This window comes from Castor canadensis, chromosome 14, assembly GCF_047511655.1.
Source record: "Castor canadensis chromosome 14, mCasCan1.hap1v2, whole genome shotgun sequence".
Lineage (NCBI taxonomy): Eukaryota > Metazoa > Chordata > Mammalia > Rodentia > Castoridae > Castor > Castor canadensis.
Window position 1 is genome coordinate 78,130,115 of NC_133399.1, and position 24,926 is coordinate 78,155,040.

Here is a 24,926-nt window from a genome sequence, read left to right on the forward strand (position 1 = left end):
TTATGCTAAATAGAATACATCCTGTAATAATGTTATATGTGTACAATTTGTTGTTTATCCTTGAAAATCATATAATATAATTATATAAAATTATATAAATGGGAGTTCTACTAAAATATATGTGAATTTACAGAAAAAGGGTATTTCTGCAAAGCCTTAAGAAAGGAGGAATTGGAATGACTTTTTCCAGAGATGTTTGTTAGAAGAGTCAGATTCTTATTTCACATCACCCGTTCATTGTGTGTGAAGCACGGCTTATTACGGGGTTTAGAAAGATTTTCTGTGTGGCCTCGTGAGTATGGGAGAGTATTCATAAAATTATATTATCTATTAGTTTAGTTTAGGTTTGTTTTGGCTAGCAGGGAAATAGCAGTATTTTAAACTCTTAATAAACCAAGGAAAAAGATTAGCTCAGGGTGGCTGTTAGGCTAAAGTTTATTTAGCCTCAATAGTGCTTCAGCACTATTTCTAAGTCATTGGAAATGTTAATGCAGACATTATTCCACACATATAATTTCATAAAATCGTAAGCACATGTCTTTCTTGTGAAGCTCATTTTCCTTATACTAAGTGGAATCATCTATGAGTAAAATACATTTGGCCTTTAGGGGAGACTCACAGTGTCATGAGTCACAAGATTTTTCCAATAGTGTTTGAGTCACATCAAATGGGAAACCACTGGCCTCTCAGTATCATTAAGGAGTTTTGGGGAAATTTATTGACAAATTGTCTAATTCTGAACATGTTATCTGAGAGCAAGAGGGCAGGATTTGCAAGTCAAATGATAGAAGAATCTATTGTGAGACAATTAAAACATCTTCCCTGAGACCCACCAAACTAACCTTTGTGTGGTCTTGTTCTGGGATGGAAATGGTTCCTAAGGACAGTTGACAGCATGAATTTTGAGACGACACTAAATGTGTGTGGGAACTCGCAAAAAACAAATGTAAGAAAAGATTTAGGAGCAGGGTTTTCTTTGCCACTTTTTTACCATGATGGGGTAGGAGTGGGAGCAGGGGCCAGGGCTTCGGGGGGAGGCTCCAGAGGGAAAGGTGACGTTAGAGTTGCTGGTAAAAGTTAGTCCTGGTCAGGCCTGGGGTGAACAATGACACAGTGTTGTTGTGGGCTGCCTCCAGGACTTAGATATTCTTCCCATGTCAGCATAATCACTACTGGGAGGTAGCTCGATTAAGGATTACCATATCATTAATAGTATCCATGATTTTGTTCAAAGGCTACTTGTGCAATGTTGCCTTGTGGATGAAGCGCCGTAATCCTCTGAGCCGCAGCTGTAGAGAGGGAGGCTCGGAGAGTCGCCCACACTGACTTCCCTGTCCTCCCGGATCAGTTCTAAAAAACAGACAGAAACAACAGTCAACTCAAAGCCAAAAAAAAGAAACATCCATTCTACATTTCCACATTCATCCCCAAGCCTCAATCCCTGCCAGTGTCCCCCATTCATCTCTTCTCTAACATCCAGATCACTACTCGGATGGTGGCCAGATTAAAGGGGAACAATGCAGTTTTAAATGTAAAGTTTGCATCTAATTTTTTTCTTTGCATGAGAAAAAGCACATTAATTCGATCTATGTGTCTGTCCACTGCCTTGCCTGCGGTTTGTCAGGTTTTTCTTATTTTCTTTGGCAACGTGAGACTTGCTTGTGTCTTCCAACTGCCTGGGGTTTCTTGGTTTACTTGGTGAAGACACTTAACTTTGAAATTTGTACTTTGGGTGGAAAATGATGTCATAGTTAATAAACAGTAGGCTTTTGCTTCATTAAGATTATTTCTGCCAACCAAATTTTACTTCCAATGGGTCTGTGCACCGAGAGATATTGAAGGTTTCGGCAGTACCTTCACATCTAAGCAGACTCATGCAGACACCAGGGATTTAGCAGAAGAAAATAACTGAGTGAATCACATTTGGAAGACACCAGTGGCAGAAGACAGGAAAGAATGAGTGCACTCCTCAGAGCACATTGCATTTCAAAAAATGAAATGGAAAGAAAAAGGGGAAACCTGATTAAATATTTGGCAGAAGAAAATGGAAAAAATAAAATGAAGTGTAGGGTTCAATTTTTGGTTTTATACTTCAGTCATCACACTGATTCCAAATTGAAATGAAACTGCCTTAATTGACTCATAAGCTATTATTTTTTAGAAAAGGGTCTTTTAAAAATTGCTTCACTGCTTCATTTAAAAATCACCCACTTATTTTTATAAAAAGTACTGACAACTTTTATTTATCCTTAGTTTTTTCAAAGGAATCTATAAAAAGGTTTGGACTGTAGCCTTTGGGTTAAAATGTTTTAAATTCTTTCTGGATGCTAATAGTTAAGTTTCTCTGAAGTACATGGAATAATTTACTTTGTTTTATGCCTTGCCGAATGATAAAATCCTTTCCTTACCTCTCCCTTTTCCTAGGCGCTGGCCACAAACTGATCCAAACTGTGCTGTCACCCTATCACTGACATCTCTCCCTTTAAGGGCAGAAATTTCAGGTAGTTTTGTTATCTGAAACACTCTAAGTGTGGGAGCCTTCACTTGGGCAGATGGGAAAACCCAGGAAGAGTTTAGCAATTCTCTAGGCCAAGAGTACCTGTTCCACCTAAGTGTTCACATTTGTCCAGAAAGACATGGCATTGCTCATCAGAGCCTTTAATTGAGGTCTCATGTATGCAGGAGCCTGTGTGCTCAAGGGCTGCTGTTTAATAATACTGTTTAATCTTCTGTGTAGTGCTTGAGGAACAGAACACAGTGAGAATGTACTGCCAGTGCTGGGAAACAGTCCAGCTCTGAACTTGGTCATGGCCATCTTGGTCCAAGCACTGCTGTGTTCTAGCAGATGAACGATTGTTTTTTAAGGCATAACCACCATTTCCATCCTCATTTCAGGACTTGTCTGTGTTGAACAGCATGGGTATAAATAGAAGTTCTCCAAACCATGGTTACTTGAAAAAAGCACATTCTTCTTAACAAACAGAACAAATACCTACTGAAGGTACTGTCATTTCATTGGGTGAGCCCCAAATGACAGTGTTTGGATGTCTTTTCTCTTGAGTTTCCTTCCTTCCTTCCTTCTTTCCTCCCTCCACCCTCTCTCCCTTCCTTCCTTCCTTCCTTTCTCCCTGCCTTTCTCCCTCTCCCTTCCCTCCCTCTGTCCCTTCCTCCTTTTTAAGACAAGTCTCATTTATGTAGCCCAAACTTGAACTCACTATGTGGACCAGTTTGGCCTTGAAATCATGATCCTCCTATCTCAGCCTCCAGGGTGCTGGGATTACAGGAGTACACACCACGACCAGCTTCTGAGTATCATTTTCTTAATAGAGCATCCTCTCATCTTCTGCCTTTGGAATAGAACCCTGGTTACCATTCGGGGCCAAATGGGACAATGTATTCAAGCATCAAACCACTGAGTGGGGAAACCCCCACTTAATCCTTGATTTTAATATGACGCCTGATGCTGGGTCCAGTTTCTCTGATGCCACCAAATCCAGATCCTCATTCTTTAACTTCTCCAAAAAATAATTTTCTCTTCTCTTGATGGGAGAGTGGGGGGTGGTGGGGGGATGGGAAGAAGAGTTGTCACGTGGTGCATGGGGTCGAACAGTCTTTAGTTGTTATCTACCTCCTTTTTTCAACCCTTCTCTTGTGGGATGCTTCCAAATGCTGATCCTGTCCCAGGATTTGTGTCGTGAGTTCACCTCCTTCTTGTCTGCAGGCATCTCTTCATGTGCTCCTCGGTTATATATTCATTTCTCTACTTTCCAGCAGCAACCTTCTGTTGATATATCGTACAATATGTGCTCATTCATGTTCTCTTTGTTCTTATGAGTTCATATTGCTTTTATTCTTAAGGGCCTATCTACTTTTTGGGGAAGGGGTGTGACTGGGGTTTGAACTCAGGGCTTCACACTTGCAAAGCAGGTGCTCTACCACTTGAGCCACACCTCCAGTGCCTTTTATTCTTTTACTGCCATTTAAAAAGATTTTTAAGGATAAATGAAGATAAACTCATGTATTTATCTTCATGTTTGGACAAAAGTCTTAAAATGACGTAATAGAGACACTGATAACTAGATAAAATTCTAGTCCCAATTCTTCATTTTCTCTGATTAATCAGATTTGTTTAAGTTATCTAGGAGAATAATTTTAGAGTATTGGTCATATGCTTTGATTTTAGCAATACAAGTTTTCAACACTGGAGTCCCAGATAATTCTAATATAGTGCTGGATTAATACCTTTGGTTACTCACCTTTGAATATATCCCACATATATAGGTGATGATAAAATATTGTTTAATCTACAAGTGAGACTTCATGCAACACTATTTCCAAATATTACATGTTGCTACCTAATATCTATCTGGCCTAATATCTACATTAGCTGTCACAATATTGATTCTTGGGTTGGGAGTGTAACTACAGAAGAGCACTTGCCTAGCATGCACAGGCCCTGGGGTCAAGCCCCAGCATTACAAAAAAATTGCTTGTAACTGGGATTTATATATGTGTATGTGACATTTAGAAATATCTAGAGATAAGCCAGTCCTGGTGATGCACATCTATAATCCCAGCTACTCTGGAGGTGGAGACAGGAGGCTGGTCCCAGCATAGTTAGTGTGAAACTCTATCTGAAAAGTGAACTAAAAGAAAAGGCACTAGAGGTGTGGCTCAAGGCCCTGGAGTTCAATCCCCGGTACTGAAAAAAATTAAATATAATTATGTGGTTTGTGTCTTCTGATGTGTGATTTAAAAAGCACTTACCTCTGGTATATTAAGGTACAATTTACATATGATAAAATTACCCCCTTTCAAGTATGCAGTCCAGGGGATTCTGATAAGTGCTGACCACCATCGGTGAAGACTGAAACCGGTTCCCTCGGCCTTCATAGTCAATCCCCTTCCCCAGCCACAGGCAACCAGTGACCTGGTCTCTTTTCCCACAGTTTTGCTCACCTCAGAATTTGCCTGTAAGGTTTTAGCAATAATATATCTCATCATGTACATTGACGTGATGATCTTATACACAGGATAGTGTTATTTAGTAGGAAGTCACAGCCTGTCTGGTGTGTGTCCTTGCTATCTGATCTCTCCTTGCTATCTGACCTCGTTAAGCCTGCTCAGTGGGTTCTTAGTGATCTGAGTGGATTTCAGGGAGATTTAGGATTCCATGAACTTAATGAGGGGACTTTGGGTTCTCAGAACGTCCTCTGCCTATTGGCCCAGCCACACTTTGGTTAGGCTTGTAAAGTAGAATAGTCCCATACTGAGTATTAAACTATAGGACAGATGTTCAAAGGAGCCCCAAGCAGGACTTTGTGACCACGTCATTTCCCTCGGGGTTACATTTAGCATCCCATTGGGGTATGTTTGGAATGCGTTTCTCTCAGCCAGGGCAGATAGCCAAGAGTGTCTGTGTCAAGTAGATTTATTAAAAGCATTTGGCATGGGCCACGAGTTACGGCTTGCTAATATGCCTTTTGATTTCCACAGCGCCATGTCTAAAACAACTAGTAAGTAGAAACTTAAAGGACAATTCATTTGTTTCAGTGTCCAAATCATTTACACTTATTACATCCTGAAGTATGTTGGTTTAGGAATGTTCTCTTTCAGAAAATCCAGAGACAATGTGTTTAACTTGGTGTGCTAGTCATTTTTGTGTTGTTGTGACCAAAATACCTGAAAACAGCTTAAAGGGAGTGTGTGTGTGTGTGTGTGTGTGTGTGTGTGTGTGTGTGTGTTACCTAACTTCTGTAAGTTAGTGTAATATTTTCAAGGTTCACTCATGTGCAGAATGTGTAGAAATTCATTCCTTTTCATTTCTGAGTAGTGTTCCATTGTACGATATACCACATTTTGTTTATCCATTCACGACTAGATGGGCATTTAGACTGTGTCTAGTTTTTGCCTCATATGAACAATGGTGCTATGAACATTTGTGCACATCTTTGTGTAGAAATGTGTTTTCATTTGTCTGGTAGACTTTTATGAGTGGTATTGCTGGGTTGTATTATAAATTTATGTTTTAAGTTTTTACAAACTACCAAAAAGTGTTTCCAAATGGCTGTACTATTTTATATTCTCACCATCAGTGCATCAAGGTTTCAACTGCTTAATTTCCTTACCAATAACTGAACACTGTTGTTCTATAGCTTTTTTTTTGGATGTGGTGGCACTGTCAGGGCCTCACACTTGCTAGGCAGGTGCTCTGCCACTTGAGACATACCCTCAGCCCGTTTGGCTTCAGTTAGTTTTGGAAGAGGGTCCCTTGCTTTTGCCCGGAGCCAGCCTAGACTAGGATCCTCCTATTTCTACTGTGTACTTGGGATGAAAGGCTGTGTGCCACCACACACAGCTATTAGTTGAGATGGGGGCTTGTTAACTTTTTGCTTGGGCTGGCCAAAAACTGTGATCCTCCTGATTTCTACCTCCTGAGTAGCTGGTATTACAGATGTGAGCCACCATGCCAGGCCTGTACAGTTTTATGATTATAGTGATACCTCATTATGGTTTTAATTTACAATTCCCTAATAACTATTTTGAGCACCTTTTTTTATGTGCTTATTAGACATTCATATTTCTTTTAGAGAAATGTCTGTTCAAATCTTTTGCCCAGTTTATGAACATTTGGTCATTTGTCAAGCATTTTCTCTATGTGCTTACAATGGTGAATATTCTCTATGTATTGTGGACTCAAGCCCGTAATTAAACATATGATTTATGCATATTTTCTCCTAGTCTGTTCTCAGTGGTGTCTTTCAAGTCAGAACATTTTTAATTTTTCTGTGGTCTTATCAATGTACTCTTTCTTCACTTCAGTTTTTCATGTTGAGTTGTAGGGTTGTCGAACTCTTCAAGCCTCAGTTCCTTTGTCTATAAAATTACTGAAATAATTCTTGCCTCACAGGTGACTCCTGTGATTCCTCTGTATCTGTTTGCAATCAGTGACTGCAAGCAAGTTCAATTTCAACTTGTTCTTAAGTTTTGTAAGTTCTTTGTGCCTGTGGCTGGCTCCTGGGGTGGACCCTTTGGTGTCTATAAAAGCATTGAATGCATCTGCTCTAATCTTCTAACCCAAGAAATTAGTTTCACAGATGGAAGAGAAGGAGTAGGTTATGTAGGGAGAACCAAAATGCGTAGAAGGTCAAAGAATGAATGAAGTTGCCCAGGAAAAGAGGTAGGCAGGAGAAATTACAAGAGAGTTTGAGGAAACTTTTGGGCTAATTGATATAGTAATAATCTTGATTGTGATGATGATTTCACGGATGTATACATATGTCAAACTGATCAAATTATAGCCTTTAAATATTGCTGTTTATTGTATATCAATTATCTAAATAAAGGTGTTTATTTTATTTTTCCTTAAAAAAAGAATGGTCACATTCGTCAGGATGGCTATTATTTTAAAAAGAAGAAGAAAGAAAACCCACAAGTGTTGGGTGCTGAGAATTAAGTCCCTTTAGGAACTGCAGATGGGAATGTAAAACCATGTCTAGACAAGGTAAAATCCTGTTTGGCAGTTTCTCAAAAAAGTTGGAAAACCCCCATGATCCGGCAATTTCACTTCCAGGTACATACCCAAAAGAATCGAAGGAAGAGACTTTAGTAGGCATGTGTCCTGCAAGGGATGTGCCAGCACTATTCACAACAGTTAAAAGGTGGAGCAACCTAAGTGTTCATCAGCACATCAGTAGACAAGAAATGGAGTATGTCCACACAGTGGGATATCACTCACCCGTCAAAAAGAAGGAAATTCTGATATATGCTGCAACATGGATGAACCCTGGACTCATTATGCTAAATGGAATAAGACAGCCACAAAGGGACAAATATTGTATGAGTCCATTAATATAAGCTTTCAAGAACAGGCAAGTCATAGTGACAGAAAGCAGAATAGAGATTACCACGGTTGGTGGGAGAAGTGTGAATGGGGCGTTATTATTTAACGGGCACAAAGGGTACAGATATAAAAGTTCTGGAAATGGATAAGTGGGAATGGCCATACAACATGGTGAGTGTACTTATTACCACTGAATTAATTGCACATTTAAAAATGGCTAAAATGAGAATATGGTAAATTTTATGTTGTATATGTTTTGTGACAATAAAAATGCAAAAAATTATTATGAATGAAATAAGCATGCAGAAAGAGTACAACATGACCTCACTCATGTGTAGAATATTTTTTAAAAAGTTGGCTTCATAGCAGGTAGAAGTAGAATGCTGGGGAAGGCCTGAGGAAGGAGGGATGGGGCAAGGTTGGCCAGTGAACACTAAGTTACAGCTAGGGAGGAGTGAGAAGTTCTGGTGTGCAACTGGACGATGGGGTGACTAAGATAGCAAGGTCGTACTGCACATTTCACAACTAGAAGGAATGAATTTGAATGTTTTCTCCCCATAAAGAAATGATAAATGAGAAGACAGACATGTTTATCCTGATTTAAACGTCACACAGTGTAACATGTATGGAAACATTAGCGCTACCCCATAAATACATGTAATGTTTTACGTTTTATGTATCAGTTAAAAACATACTTTTCATTTAAGTTAAAAAATATAGCTGTCATAAAACAGAGAGAGAGAGAGACAGAGAGAGAGAGAAGGAAAGAGAGAGAGGTGGCTAAAGCAGTGGGTAAAGTTAAGTGCTATCAACAAGAAAGCAAACATAAAGAGAAGTTGACAAGTCAGCCCTGGGGACAAGGCCATAAATAGGCAGATTCTGCTTCCTTCCTGAGTCCTTTATCCTACCCCTCCCACCTATCAATTACTGTAAGTTTCTTCTTTCACTTCTCCACTCCTTCATTTTCAGAGTACAGAGAGATGTAAAATGGAAAATAAATGGACGCATTTAGCCTGGTGTTAGACTTGGGAGAGACCATGGCAGCTGGGTTTATTCAGATATTTATTGGACTGTCAGGTAGAGAACAGGGCAGACTTATTCTGTGTCCTCCAGGCGATAGAAATAGGATTTCATGGGAAGCAGATCTTTCTTGCCTCTGTAAAGGAAATACCATTATTATTTTTTGTGTGGTGCTGGAGTTTGAACCCAGGGCAGGGCTTCATGCATGCTGAGCAAGCACTCTACCACTGAGCTACATCTCTCGCTCAAGGAATAGCATTTTAATAATCAGAAATATCCATAAGGGGAGTAGATTCCTTGGAATCACAGTGAAGGGAACGTAGAGAGTGGGCATGCTGCAGAGGAAACGGTTGCATTAAACACATTAGTGTTCTGTGTCATCATCCCGGCAGGAAGACGGAGGAACTTGGGCAGGGATTTTGAAGACTATGTAATTAGATCAAGGGCAAACACAACAAGGGGATTGAATTTTGATCACAAGATAAAAGTGACTGCACACAAGGGAGATATGAGGATAGGTAAGACACCTAAAAAATTAGCTAGCATTTGTTGCCCTCAACGCAGAGAAACTAAAGCAGATACCTTAAAGCAACTGAGGCCAACAGGAGAAGGGGACCAGGAACTAGAGAAAAGGTTAGATCAAGAAGAATTAACCTAGAAGGTAACACACACACACAGGAAATCAATGTGAGTCAATGCCCTGTATAGCTATCCTTATCTCAACCAGCAAAAACCCTTGTTCCTTCCTATTATTGCTTATACTCTCTCTACAACAAAATTAGAGATAAGGGCAAAATAGTTTCTGCTGGGTATTGAGGGGGTGGGGGGAGAGGGAGGGGGTGGGGTGGGTGGTAAGGGAGGGGGTGGGGGCAGGGGGGAGAAATGACCCAAGTATTGTATGCACATATGAATAATAAAAAAAATAAAAATTAAAAAAAAAAGACTACGTAATGAAGGAGCTCTCTGCAGAGGTGTGGCCAGGACTGAAGGAGTCTATGGCGGTGCTGAGGCACCCAAGGCCTGGGAACAGTGGCAAGGCCTTACCATCAGTCCTGGAGAAGCAAGGAGGCCTCTGCTGTTCAGGGAGTCCAGTGGAGAAGAAAAAGCATGTGACAAACAGCTGGAAGGGACTACTCAGCAGGAGCAGGCAGGCACAGATGAAGCAACCTCAATCAGAATCATGGTGCCAAGGCAAAGAAGCAATGGGGCTAGTACCTCCTTCTAACCCTTCATCTGCTGCTGTCATCTCTTCTTGGCAAACCCTGCTGGAAGTCAGAGTGCACTGGAGTTCAGGCAACAGTATCTGTAGGGAGGGATGGCCTTCCTAAGGCATTGAGCAGGGCCGAGAATCATGTCTTTAAAGTTTCTTCTATCTCAGAGATCTGTATGAGGCTATGGTGTGCATGGTTCTCATAGCAAAGACCCAAATTCCCGCCCCTACTTCAGACCCGAAAAGAGCAAAAGACCTGAGGATCGCACCTGACACTCTATGAATCTCCACAGTAAAGAGGTGCTTATGTAATTTGGCAAAGCAGAAAGGTAGGAAGCTGTCAGTCTGTCAATAATGTTTGAGCACCTGTCTTATGCTGTAGACTCATTGGTGAGCAAGGAAGACACTCCTTTCCGCTCGCATGCTAGAATCAGGAGGCAGACAGTGAACACATGAGTGAGTTATTCCAGATGACATCATACAACCCAGTGAATTGGTTAAGATCACGAACTGTGTCATTTCCTACTTGCATGAACTTTACTAAGTCACTTGAACTTGCTGTGCCTCTGTTCTTTGTCTGTAAATGGGGATGAGTGACTGAACCTTCCTGGAAGGGTTGTTTTGGTGTGTAACTAGTTGACACATGTAAAGAAGTGAGTGTAATCTCTAGCGTGCAGAGTGCCTGTTTGTGTCAGTATCAAGCACTACTAAGTGCTAGGTGGTAATAGGGATAATAAATCAGAACACAGAGCATGAAGATGGTGGCAATGGTGGGGCTGGTGAGTAGCTCACCAACATGAAAGAGGAGCCAGAGGTTCTGGAGGAAGGGAAGGACCAGCCAACTGAACCCTCACGAGTGCTGTCAAAGGCTCCAGGAACAAATCAAGCAACACCAGAGAAAGTATACTCTTAGGCCCTGCTGAAATAAAGATTCCAATCATTTTTGGTAACCCAAAGGCAAAAATCAGAAGTAAAAGAAGAAACAGTATCTAAGCACTCAGGCTCTGAGTGCACAGACTGGCACAAGTTCAAAGCCCAGCTCTGCCATTATCTGGCCTGGGACAAGTAACTTAGTTTCATTGAGGAGCAGGTTCCTATTTGGAAAATGGAAATAATTATACCCACCTCACAGGTATGAGGTATTCAATGAGAGATATGCTGGAAATGAGATATTCTATGCTAATTACTTAGCACAAGGTCTAGAACATTCTAAGGTACGAGTGTGTGTAGTTGCTGTTGCTTATGGATGTTAGAAAAGGAGAGAATGAATACTTGTGTGTGACCTGAAAAGAGGGAGCACCATAATATACAATGCATTTTTTACTTTTGCTCAGCATGATCTTTGCACTCATAAAGGACAACTTTTGAATTTCTTTGTTTTCTCTGAATCATCTGATGTAGCATCACTACAGGAGAGCATGGGCCGCTGTTCTGTGGTGCAGTTGACAAAATCTCTCCTTATGCCCCAGGATAATGCAAAATATTTCAGTGACAAAATTCAGTGCTTGAACTATGTTTAGTTTTGAATAACTATTTTGACATTCCAAGTTCAAGCAATAGCATTTGTAAAATGGATCCTTGCTGGTGAAAATTAATTAGGAAATTGGTGCTTAAACTACTGTAAAAATTTTCCAGCTAACTCTTTTCTGAGGACAAACTATTGTCTAAAGGGTCTTCCTGTGCTGATTTAAAAAAAATAAGTGTATTTTGATGAAGCCTGCTAATTTCAGCCCTGATACTGTCCAATAATTCAAACATCAATGATGAAAAGAGAATATGAAGGTGACGAAGAGCCTCTTTCCTTCACCTCCAAAAACTTTGCAAATTGCTTGCAGAGCACAAATTAATGCTTAAGTGCCAATATTTTTATTTTGTTTTTAAATGACAAGTTCTGTTTTGTACTGGGAATAATAAACTACTATCTTCCTAGGAGTTGTTTATTTTTTGTATAAAATATATTGGATAGATCTTCACTTTTACTCTATTTATTCTATCCTTTATTAAAATAAGATGCTTTTAAACTTAGACTAATAGGGGAGAAAGGCTCATCTACTCATTATGAGGAAAAAATTAAACGGGCAGTTCTATTACTTCAAACCCACCCTACTACCACCCATATTCCGAATGAAAACCTTGCTAGAAATCAAGTGATTCTGAAATTCCTGTTCAAGACAGGCATATATTACATTACAGGATACCACAAACAAAACAGAACTTTCACATATTCAAATCAATTGTGGAATTCAGAAGCTGAAAACCTATCTAAGGAATTCATAATTTTATGAAGCTTTGGTTTAACACTGTTACTGATTTTAGATGGACTGGCATTTGCTCTTGGACAAGTCCGGTCAGATTTATGAGGAGAGATGATTTTGAATTTTTCTTTAGGCAACTAGCATTTAATGCTAAAGTATCTGCAACTATCAAAATGGTAGAGAAGGAATTAATGATGTTCAGCAGTATACATTTTTCTTTTTCTCCTTTACAGTTTACTTTATTTAGCACTTGGGTGCTAATCTACTGTATTTTAGGGAAAAAGAATGAATATGTGAAAGAACATATTTGAGGAAGTTTCCTTTTCTCTTTTCTCTCTTTCCCTCCTTTTGGAGGATGCTGACTTCTTTGTAATTCAAGAGAAATTTCTAATTCTCCCTGAGAAGCAGCTATACCTTATGAATGTAGCATTTCCCAAGTGAAATCATGTGCTCAGCATCCCTTAGCAATTTAACCGGATTCTGTGTGGGGACCTGTAGCTGTGCTGCATCTTATTCCTTCCTTAAGGAGAATCCACTGGCTTGATGCTACTGGCTTTCATATGTGTGACTTCTTGTTGAATCCCCCACGCTGAGCTCTTGTGCTCTCTTTCCCCAAAGGTCATGTCCTGTACAGTGTCCCCACTGGGCTGGGTCAGCAGGAACACAGGGTGACCATTTTTGTTCATCATTATTTGCCTAAACCTAGAGAAAATCAGGTCATTATTGATTTCACCCCCAGGTATCCCCTATGAACTATGTTGTCGTACATACAGAGTAATTATTTGTTTTTACTCCTTGGGCATGGAAAAGAAGTGAAGATGGATTCTCTGCTTTTCAGCTGGGCATCACAGTATTGAATAGTGAACATCACAACAGAGAATGGTTGGTTCAATCTTAGTTCTTCCAGTAGTCATACTGAGACTATTTCAAGCAAGTACAAGATCAAGGATCCATTATCCATTAGACTGCTTTTTTTCTTTTTCTTTTTTGGTAACTTTTGTGAGTTTCCATAGCACTGTGCCCTCTTTTAAAAATTAAATTAAATTAACTAAAAAAAAAAAAAAAAGACAATGAAAAAGAGCCTGCATTTTCTGGGGTTTCCCCAGAAGCTTTTTATCTGTTTAAGCTAACCAAGGATTTTCCACATATTGACATAAGCATTCATTTGCTAATTTGTTGGACATTAAACTTCAGGCAGCCTTCCCCAGAATCCTGAATGAGGCTGAACTACTTGGGTCGTAGGGCTGCTCAAGTCCTGCTTCACTCCCTGCACACATATTTTTTCCTCTTCTCTCCTTAGATAAAAGTCAATGCTGATCGCCTTAAGGGAAGAATGAGTTAAATGGACCAATATTCTAGGCCTGGATCTAAAAACCCAGCCTTTTCAGAAGGCCCTTAGCACCTGCAGTAGCAAGGTCATTTGCACATACATAAATAAATAAATTAACAATGAATAAATAATTTAATCCCGGCCACACAATGCCACCTTGCAGATTTGATCCTTTGCAGCACCCAGTGAGTTTGTTCATTTCTAATTCTTTTTGATAAAGTCCTCAGATACTTGCTGACTGTCAGGCTCATTTTCTTATTGTTTTCGCTTGATTAGCTCTGTATGACCTAAGGTCGCCCTTAAAAATCTACATCTCTCATGAAGACTCCCAGAGGCCTTCTTTTAGCACCCTCAGGAAAGGATGGCAAATGCTTGCCATCACTCCATACAAAAGCGAGGAAGGTTATTAGTCACCAGCGATCCTGAAGCAGCCCCTTATTCACCCAAGCGCAAAAATAACTCATTAAGGGTTGCTGTGTTTTTGTAGCCTCTTTATCCAGTGCACTTGGGTGTGCCTGTGTCAGATCTCTAGGGTATCGGAGGAGCTGGGCCACCTCCCCTTTAACCTTGCTGGGCAACCCTCTCAGTGACAGCACCAGGCCTTGGCACCTGCCCACCCACACCGAGAGCCTGAGACTGTTTGTTCCATGGCCTTCCTGGGGAGGAGGGATGCTTTTCTCTGTTTTTAAAGCTGGTTGGGAAGTTGTTAGCAGTCTCTGATTTTCACTTCTAGTCTGCACATCTAGCCTACACTAGATAGGATTCCCAATGGCAGGAATCCTATCTATTCTCACTCTGTGATCCCCAGGTCACTTTTAACCTTATACAGTGGGGGCCTCCCACACTGTCATATCTCTCACTCACTGGCCCTTCCCTACTGAATTGTCAGCTCCTTGAATGGGAAAAAAGTGACACCTTGAGTTGGCCAAATCTGATAGCCTTATTTAATGGCAACTGATTCCTATCTTCTGTTTCTTATTACAAATACTGTTTAAATCAAGTTCTTCAACAATTCTGATAAAGTTTTCTATAATTTCTGACTGCTAAGTCTTTTGTATTTTCAATATTTTCCTTCTAGTTTTTGCTGTAAGAGTCTTTCAATCAGTGAGTTTTTTGAGTGAGTACTCAAGGAAGATTGTAGTGCCATCTGAAAGTTTGAAAAAGTAGTCTCCACTACCCACATGGAAATTTACTATGCTATTTAATTTCGAAATATGATTGGATATTTCCTTTCATGTGATAAAACTTTACAAATGGATTTGATGTATTTTGGTGTACTTCAGCAATTTTCCAGAAAGACAAAAATTATGTAAGCTGAATTGTCAGAGTCCTCCAAGAATATGGCTTGATCATCTGAATTCCAAAATGTGAACAATCCTGACCTCAGATAAAGTCAAGATACTCTTGTCATCCTACTCAGAAAGCTCTGAAAGAGCCGGCACTGATGCCTATGGTACACAGCAAGGTGAACTCTGATCAGAGTCATATGTGATGTGTTGAGGGCGTTCCACTAAGCAAGCCCTTCATACAGCAGGCACCCAGTCTCCAGTTTGAAGTCTGAGTCACCTCTGAGCCATTTTTTAAAAAACCAAACTTTTAATCTCCAAAAGATTGATCATTTTGGGTTAGCAACAGGGAAGAGCAACATAACTTGAGCACTTGCATGACCATGTTGTTGGGTCTGGAGGATCAAAAAGACAAAATGAGCCAGTGCCCTCATCCCCTGTGAGAGCACTGTGGGCCCCACGTCCTGTAAAGGATGGATGGTTTCACAAGTCATGGACCCCTGGGGATGCCTCAAAATGCCACAAGGCTGATAAGCAGGAGGCTTTCACAAAACTGTGCATATGTTCCTGCAGAGATATGTTAAGAGACCACTCCACTCCTGACTCCTGCAGCTTCCCTCCCCAACAGAGTGTGTTTCTACAAAGATATATCAAAAGGCCACGCCATCCCTGACTCCTAACTCCCCTCCCCATCAGAAAGGACCAAATAAAAAAACCCCTTCTGTGAATGACAGAGAGCTACTGACTTTCCAGTAGCTCCTTGGAATGGCTCCTTGTCCATTTCTAAGGGCAGCTTTTCCTTCTTCTCTAATAAATCCTACTTGTGTGCTGACTTTGTTGTCTTGTGAGTCAGTTTGCTGCCTCACTGGCCAATTCTTTGGCTAGTGAAGGCAAGGACCTTCATCCCTGGCCTGCAACATTTTGGCAACCATGAAGGGACATCTCTCCTGGACCAAGGTTGCTATGACTTGAGCACCAAAGCAGCAGGGGCACGCCTAAGGTGTGGCTGTGAATCTCTGGCACCCTGCTGGATGCTCCTGCTGGGGGAAACCCCCTGCTGAGGACTAGCCAAAAGCAGACTTCCTAGTGTTGCTCCCCCTGTCTGTCTCTGTTCCTGTCATCCTGAGGGACTTTCCTGTTATGGTTTCGAACCAACAGTTCCTAGCCAACTTTGGCTTCACTGCAATTCCAGCTCTGGGGTTGATTTTGCTCCCTTCCTGAGGGCCAAGACTGAATCCGGGGTTTATTTGAGTATGCCTTATGCTATGTTGGCGACCTCATTGGTTTTGGTACCTGATGATTTTTCACCTTTTCCCATATATCAAATACCCCTTATGCTGGAAGCAGTGACCTGAGAGTGGAGATTTTGTGTGACTGACAGTGTTCCAGTACCACTTAGTGGGAGCAACCTGAAAGCACACTTAATTGTTAATCCCTTAGTCCTGTCTCTCAGCTCTGTTCCTCCTTCCCCACCTAAGCTGTCAGGTCACCCCTTCTGTCTCTGCCAGAAGCAGCAGACATACTTTTACTCTCATACTCCCTCCCCAGTCTACTGCCTTGTCCCTCACCTCTATCTGCCTTCCCCTCCCTGTGCTTACCGGGACCCTGGCCTCCCAAGGAAAACTCATGCCATGGTACCTTATGACTTTCTTAAGTTACTCCCACACCTAATGTGTCATGCCCCTCCATCCACAGCAACTTTAAATCAGTTGCTGGGCACCAGCACAGGCAAAGGCACCACAGAAAACTGTGGCCACACCACACACACCCTAACTCCGCTCCCACAAGGGAAGGAGGGAAAACAAACAGGGACACCAGCCTGTCCTGCTGGACTCCCTGGGTGCAGTAGTAGCACCTGCCATAGCTAAGGCAATCCATAGAAAGGGCCCAGCATGCAGCCAAAGCTACCAGCTATACACAGCAGTGACTGTGACCCACTGCCACTCCCCCAAAAAGGGATGAGACAAAAAATAAACATACACAGGTGCATGTACACAGCAGGGAGGGGTGATGGGCTGCAGGAATGGGCCTAGGCAGGCAGGATTGCTCCTGCCGGGCATGGTGGGGCAATGCGGCTTTGTGCAGGCCCCACTCCCAGCCCCACCTCATGCCTTAAGCCTGACCAACCCAGCCCTTGGAGCTAATTCTTGTCTCAAGGTTATGGTCCCAAAAACCACTAACATAACCTTCTGGGAACAGCTAAAAAAAAAAAAAAAAAGGGTGTTGCTATGGTCTCTAAACTTCTCATTTAAAATTTCCTATACTTTTGGCTTCAGCATAAAATTTTTTCCTCAACTCTAAAGTTGATACAGGAAAGGGTAGGAAATACTCTGGAATTAGTAGGTATAGGTAAGAACTTTCTCAATGGAACCCCAGCAGCAAAGCAACTAAGAGATAGCATAGATAAATGGGACTTCATAAAACTAAAAAGCTTCTGCTCAATAAAAGAAATGGTCTCTAAACTGAAGAGGCCACCCACAGAGTGGGAGAAAATATTTGCCAGCTACACATCAGACAAAGGACTGATAACCAGAATATATAGGGAACTTAAAAAACTAAATTCTCCCAAAACTAATGAACCAATAAAGAAATGGGCAAGTGAACTAAACAGAACTTTCTCAAAAGAAGAAATTCAAATGACCAAAAAAACACATGAAAAAATGTTCACCATCTCTAGCCATAAAGGAAATGCAAATTAAAACCACACTAAGATTCCACTTCACCCCTGTTAGAGTAGCCATCATTAGCAACACCACCAACAACAGGTGTTGGCGAGGATGTGAGGAAAAAGGAACCCTCTTACACTGTTGGTGGGATGTAAACTAATACAACCACTCTGGAAAAAAAATTGGATGCTACTTAAAAAGCTAAACATTGATCTACCATTTGATCCAGCAATACCACTCTTGGGGATATACCCAAAAGAATGTGACACAGGTTACTCCAGAGGCAACTGCACACCCATGTTTATTGCAGCACTATTCACAATAGCCAAGTTATGGAAACAGCCAAGATGCCCCACCACTGACGAATGGATTAAGAAAATGTGGTATCTATACAGAATGGAATTTTATGCAGCCATGAAGAAGAACGAAATGTTATCATTTGCTGGTAAATGGATGGAATTGGAGAACATCATTCTGAGTGAGGTTAGCCTGGCCCAAAAGACCAAAAATCATATGTTCTCCCTCATATGTGGACATTAGATCAAGGACAAACACAACAAGGGGATTGGACTTTGATCACATGATAAAGCGAGAGCATACAAGGGAGGGGTGAGGATAGGTAAGACACCTAAAAAATTAGTTAGCATTTTTTGCCCTCAACGCAGAGAAACTAAAGCAGATACCTTAAAAGCAACTGAGGCCAATAGAAGAAGGGGAGCAGGAACTAGAGAAAAGGTTAGATCAAAAAGAATTAACATAGAAGGTAACACACATGCACAGGAAATCAATGTTAGTCAACTCCCTGTATAGCTATCCTTATCTCAACCAGCAAAAACCCTTGTTCCTTCCTATTATTGCTAATACTCTCTCTACAACAAAATTAGAAATAAGGGCAAAATAGTTTCTGCTGGGTATTGGGGGGGGAGAGGGAGGGGGTGGAGTGGATGGTAAGGGAGGGGGTGGGGGCAGGGGGGAGAAATGACCCAAGCCTTGTATGCACATATGAATAATAAAAGAAAAAAAAAGAGGTAGCCTTTGTTAAAGAGGCTGTTTGCTTTTGGTAATATAAGGCTACAAGGCAGGATCCTAGATTTTTCTCTCACTGCATCAGTAAGGTGGCCTAGTCTGACCAGTCACTATATTTCCTTTGGTCCTGGCCACAGATGGAGGAAGGAAGTCACAAAACAGGGATGCCTGCTCTCATTAGTTAGGTCTGATCCCCAATTGGGACACCAACAAAAGGGGAGTCTGACAGGTTCCTCTAGATGGGACCTGCCCCTTCCAGTCTTCCAGTCTCAGTACCCAAGTGGTCTCCACTGGCCTGTCTACTGAAATATTGGAAGGACCTTGACCCTATTAATCTGAAGAAAAAACCCCTCATCTTTCTTTGTACTGAGGCCTGGCCTCAATATCCCTTGGGTGACCAAGACAAGTGGCCTTCAGAGGGTTCCTTAAATTACCATACTCCAATTAGGCCTTTTCTGTAAAAGGGAAGAAAAGTGGACTGAGGTCCCCTATATATAGCTTTTCTTCTATCTCTGAGACCACCCAGAATGATTCCATAATTGCTATCTAAATACTCAAACACTAGGTATTCTTTGTAAGCCACAGTATAAACATGGGGAAGGAGGACCAGAAAAGACCCTTACCAATGACAAACCCCCGGACCCTACTGCTCCACCCTATGCCCTACCTTCTAAGACACCCCAATATTCAGAACCTTCTAGGCGGTGGTAGGAAGAGGATGAGTCTATGTCCCCTTCCAGTTGTCAGATCTAAGGGAGATTTAAAAAGATCTGATAGCTATGCTGATGCCCCAGACCAATACATCCAAGCCTTCATCTCTGTGATCCAAGCCTTTGAATTGGCATGGAAGGATATAATGCTTCTACTGGACCAGACTCTTTCCTCATTAGAAAAGCAATGGGTCCTGCCCCAGGCCACTCAGGTTGGAGACGATTTCCACCTATAATGAGCCCCAATACTCATGGCACCTGGAAATGAGGGAATAAATGTGCCTATACCCACAGGGGCACAGGCAGTCCCTTTGGCAGATCCACATTGGGATCAAAATGGTGAGAAGGCGTCAGCAACACTTCATCCATCTTATAGTGGAAGGGCTAAAAAGGGCCAAAGTTAAACCTCTAAACCATTCCCAGGTGACTATAGTACAACAAGGCCCTGATGAAAACCCCCTTACCTTTCTGCAGAGTCTTAAGGACACTATCAGAAAGCATACTATCCTGGACCCAGAGTCACAGGTGGGAGAGGTTCTCCTCAAAGATAAATTTCTAACTGAATCAGCCCCAGATATCCATAGGAAACTCCAAAAGTATGTGGATGAAGCAGAAAAATCATTGGACCAACTAATGCAACTAGCCATGTCTATATACTATAATCGGGACCTCACTAAAAAGAGAGAAAAGGATAAGAAACATCATAACCTAATCATAGCTCTCAGGGAGTGCCCCACCTGACTGGGGCCTACATCCTGAGCTTGCTACCATTGTGGACAGGAGGGTACTTCCACAGAGAATGCCCAAAAGGGGGATAGCCCAGGAGACAGCCCTGGCTCCCAGTGGGTCCCTGCCCTCTCTGCAAAGGTAACCACTGGAGGTCTAAGTGCCCCGGTCTCCAGATGGAAGCTGGGGTGCCACCTCCTATGGATTGATGGGTCCCAGGGCCTCCTGTGCAGGCTGTACTTCTTAACATCAATGTTGAGGAGCCTTGAGTAGTCATGATAGTAGAGAAGTGAAAGGTCATCTTCCTCCTAGACCATGGAGCCCATTTCTCTGTCTTACCATTCTCTTCCAGTCCCCTGTCCAATAACAAGGTTACCATTTGGGACATATCTGACCAGCCCCTAGAGTTCTATTTTACCTGGCCTCTGGCCTGCTCTTGGGGAGACCTCCTTCTTGTCATTCTTTTCTCATAGTCCTTGAGACTCCAGTGCCCTGCTGGGATGGGATTTACTATCTCAATTAAAGGCTCAAGTTCTACTCCCCCCAGGTAACTATCTCTGCTGCCCCCTTCTTCAGAAACAAGTAGATCCCACAGTGTGGACTGATGGAATGACTGTGGGACAAACCAAAACATCCCTCCCAATTCAAATAAAACTCAAAGATCCCTCACAGTTTCCACAACAAAAACAGTATCCCCTCAAGCCTGAGGGATGATGAGGCCTCTTACCTATCATAAATTCCTTAAAAAACCAAGGGCTACTAATCAGTTGCTCCACTCCCTACAATATCCTATTCTTGTTGTCCATAAGGGGCCAAACAAATGGAGGTTGGCTCAAGACCTCGGCTCATTAGTGAAGTAGTCATTCCCCTCTACCCAATTGTTCCCAATCCCTATACTCTACTGGCTCAAATACCCTCAAAAGCCCAATATTACTCTGTATCCTACAGTCAGCCCCTGTTTGCCTTTGAAGACCCCATTAACACTTCACAACAACTAACCTGGACAGTTTTGCCACAAGGGTTTAGAGACAGCTCTCATCTTTTTGGTCAGGCCCTAACTAGAGACTTATTAGACTGGCACTACCCAGAGGCCACCCTTCTTCAATATGTTGATAACTTACTTGTGTGCAGAGCCACAGAGCCCTCATCTCCAGGGTTACTGAGTCCCTTTTAAACTTTCTGGCCTCCTGGGATACAAAGTCTCTAAGGAAGAGGCTCAATTATGCTTCCCTTAGGTCACCTACCTAGGCATGGTCTTAAAAGGACAGAGTTGCTCCCTGAATCATGAGCAGATCAACCCAATCCTCTGTTTCCCATTCCCCAAGACCATAAAGCAGCTCCCAGCTTTCTTGGGCATTACAGAATTTTGCAGAATCTGGATCCCTAGATATGCAGCCCTTGCCAGACCACTTTTTATGTGCCTTCTAATACTCCTATTTGGGCCTTGTATAACAAATGCTCCTTCCAAGTTTATATCTCAACAGGTACAAAAGACAAAATTCCAGCTCTTAGTTAAAGAATACTCACCTCTGCTAATGCATGAACCCTCCATCCAGTTCTATCAGAGTCCTCTGGAGGCCACACAGGTCAACACCCGAGCCGAGTGCCCCTGCACTCCTCTCCCTCTTCTTCCCCACTGTCAACAGGAAGTAGCTAGATGAGTCATCACCCTTTGTCCCCCAAGAGCAGTTGGGTGCTCATTTCAGAGGGGGGAATTGTTGGGTCAGGGGAATAAAAAAGACAAAATGAGCCAGTGCCCTCATCCCCTGTGAGAGCACTGTGGGCCCCACGTCCTGTAAAGGGATGGATGGTTTCACAAGTCATGGACCCCTGGGGATGCCTCAAAATGCCACAAGGCTGATAAGCAGGAGGCTTTCACAAAACTGTGCATATGTTCCTGCAGAGATATGTTAAGACACCACTCCACTCCTGACTCCTGCAGCTTCCCTCCCCAACAGAGTGTGTTTCTACAAAGATATATCAAAAGGCCACGCCATCCCTGACTCCTAACTCCCCTCCCCATCAGAAAGGACCAAATTAAAAAAAGCCTTCTGTGAATGACAGAGAGCTACTGACTTTCCAGGCTTCTTGTCCATTCCTAAGGGCAGCTTTTCCTTCCTCTCTAATAAATCCTACTTGTGTGCTGTCTTTGTTGTCTTGTGAGTCAGTTTGCTGCCTCACTGGCCAATTCTTTGGCTAGTGAAGGCAAGGACCTTCACCACCAGCCTACAACAAGGTGGTATTGTCCTCTGGCTGTGACACTAGCCACTCTATGAGGCACTGGGGATCCAGAGGAAAGCAAAACTTTATGCTACTGAGGAAGGAAAAAAGGTTTTCAAAGTGATTGCTCCTTTCTTTCCAGGACAGTATTATTGATTCTTTCATTTTTATTAACATATTAATGTTGTACTGTGGGTACATTGTGACATTTCCAAAAGTGCTTATGATATATCTCCATCTTCCTCCTTTATATTGATTCTTATTGATAAGGAATGGTTTGATTGGATGTTTTCTGTTCTTTGTGAAGAACAACTCAGGAAAAAGCAGAAGCTTTTTTTCTGACTCTCTCAGAAAGGGGACTTCAGCAGAAATCCCCTACCCCAGAGATGAAAAAACTATCACAAACATAGCACATGCTAAATCATAACAGAAATTCCAGCTTTTCATTCTTTTGAAAGTTATAAAATATTTTAAATCTACAGAAAAATACAGAGAAAGCTATAGCAAACATCATTTACCTACTACCCACATTCTATAATGTTAACATTTTGCCTATTTGGGGTGACTCTTTCCTTTCTAAGAAATCTAACTTTACAGATGGAGGGAATCCCTCTTTGTCCTTTTCCCTAATCAGGTACCTTCTGTGCCTCATCAAGATAACTCCCAAGACAATTATAGCTCTTCAGTGAGCTCTATTCTCCTTGCCTCCTAGTTTACTTATTAGAATGGATGTAGCTGGCAGAATGGCTCAAGTGGTAGAGCATCTGTCTAGCAAGTGTGAAGCCTGAGTTCAACCCCCAGTACAGCAAAGGAAATCCAAAAGAAACAAAATCTAAGAATGGATGTATAACCCCAATTTTGTAAGTATATTGTATATTCATGCACACTCACACACATGTGTATCCAGAGATAGAGCCTAGGAAAGAATGTACAAGAAACATTTAATAGTTGATTGTCACAGAATTGTGGATTTTTCTTCTTTGCATATTTTTTTCTGCATGTTCTTGTAGATCATATATTTAAGTAGTGATGAAACAATGATTAAGTAATGGCAAAAATGTTATTAAATAACATTGCAAAAATAAATGTTCCCTTGCATGGGAAAATATGCCAAGTCTCTTTCTCACTCCCATGGCTGTGGGAATCTACTGCATGAATCAGTTATATCCTGTTTTTAACTTCTTGGTAGCTTCCTCAACCAGAAGGTCAAAACCAGTAAGAAAACAACCAGTTGTAGCTATAAACCAATAAGTGGATATTGAACTAGTTCCTAGGAAATGAGCATCATGAACTTTGAGGTTCCATAAACCTCTTAATCAGCAAATGTCAAGAGCAGTTAAACCTGTGTCTAGAGGGGATTCCAAGATGGCGGCTAGAGTAGGAAGCAGAAAGCGACCCTCCTATAGTGAAATCTTGGAGAGATGCTGGAGACACACTTTGCAGGCATAATCACTGAGAAAAGGCATAACTTTGACCCCTCCACATCTTCAGCTGGTGCAGAAAATCTCCACTTCACGTTAAACAGAGAAACGAGGAGGGCCCCTGGGGCCGCCAGTGGCCAGCGCCCATATGGCTTGGGAAGACGTGGACCAGGTGAGCTTTGCGGTACTGTGGTAGCCCCACAGACAAGACTGGGCCAGAGCAGCATAGCCCCCTGGACAGACTGACCTCCACCTGGGAAAAAAAGAGAAACTGAGTAATAAGCAATAAGAACAGTTAAGACACGCTGGAAAGAGGATGGGGCGCCCTGAGCGCTGAAGATTGGGGGAAGGGAAGCCTTCCTGGGAGTGTAAATAAACAAGCTGGGCGGGCCAGAGAGCCTCTGGCTGGAGCGGGGCGCGCACCCAGCAACCAGGAGCGGGGAAGCTTGTGAGAGTGGAGGAGGGAGGAAAACTCCACAGGAGAGGAGAGAAGACCCACTTCCCATGTGAACTGTAAATAAACATGGCGGCTGGCAGGAGCAGCAGCACCGCCCAGTAAGCAGGAGCAGGAAAGCTTCTGAAAGTGGCAGTGGGAGGAAAACTCCACAGGAGAGGGGGGAAGACCCACCTCCCACATGAACTGTAAATAAACACGCAGGCCTGACAATGTGGGGCAGGGTCACCTTTTCCAGTGCTTGGAAAGGGGAAAGCCTGTAGCAGAGGCTCCCGCACAGGAGAACTCTGAACAAACAAAGCCTGTGGGACCAGGTGAGTGCTAAGCCCACCCCAGAGATCTGCATAAATAACGCCACCAGCTACAGGCTGAGAGCAGCAGGCAGGCAAACCACAGTTGCAGATACCACTCTCAGAACTGTCTCCAGACGCTTTTTTTTCTTTTTCTCCCTACCTTTGATGAGAGAACAACCGAATTACACCTGCAAGCCGAAAAACTTACTGAAACTGTATTGCATTTGAACTTGGGACACTTGGTGGGGCTTTTTGTGTGTGTGTGTGTGTGTGTGTGTGTGTGTGTGAGTGTGTAGTTTTGTTCTACTTTATGCATCCCCTTTGATGAGACAACTACAGAACAACATCTGAGGCACCAACTCCAGGACTGGAGATTGAGACGGACACCCAAATTATTAAGACTGAAACTGCATTGCATATAAACTTGGAAGATTTTTGGTTTTTTTTTTTTTAATTTTCTATTTTC

At 42.2% G+C, this 24,926-nt stretch overlaps 1 long non-coding RNA gene across 1 annotated transcript; it reads right to left on the bottom strand.

Annotated features, from left to right (window-relative positions):
• Positions 1-957: 957 nt before the first annotated feature.
• Positions 958-21,894, bottom strand: LOC141416446 (uncharacterized). The gene is made up of 2 exons (XR_012441168.1): positions 21,600-21,894; positions 958-1,350 (listed from the first exon to the last, which is right to left on the bottom strand). It is a non-coding gene; the product is annotated as an uncharacterized lncRNA (long non-coding RNA).
• Between the last annotated feature and the right edge of the window lie 3,032 nt (positions 21,895-24,926).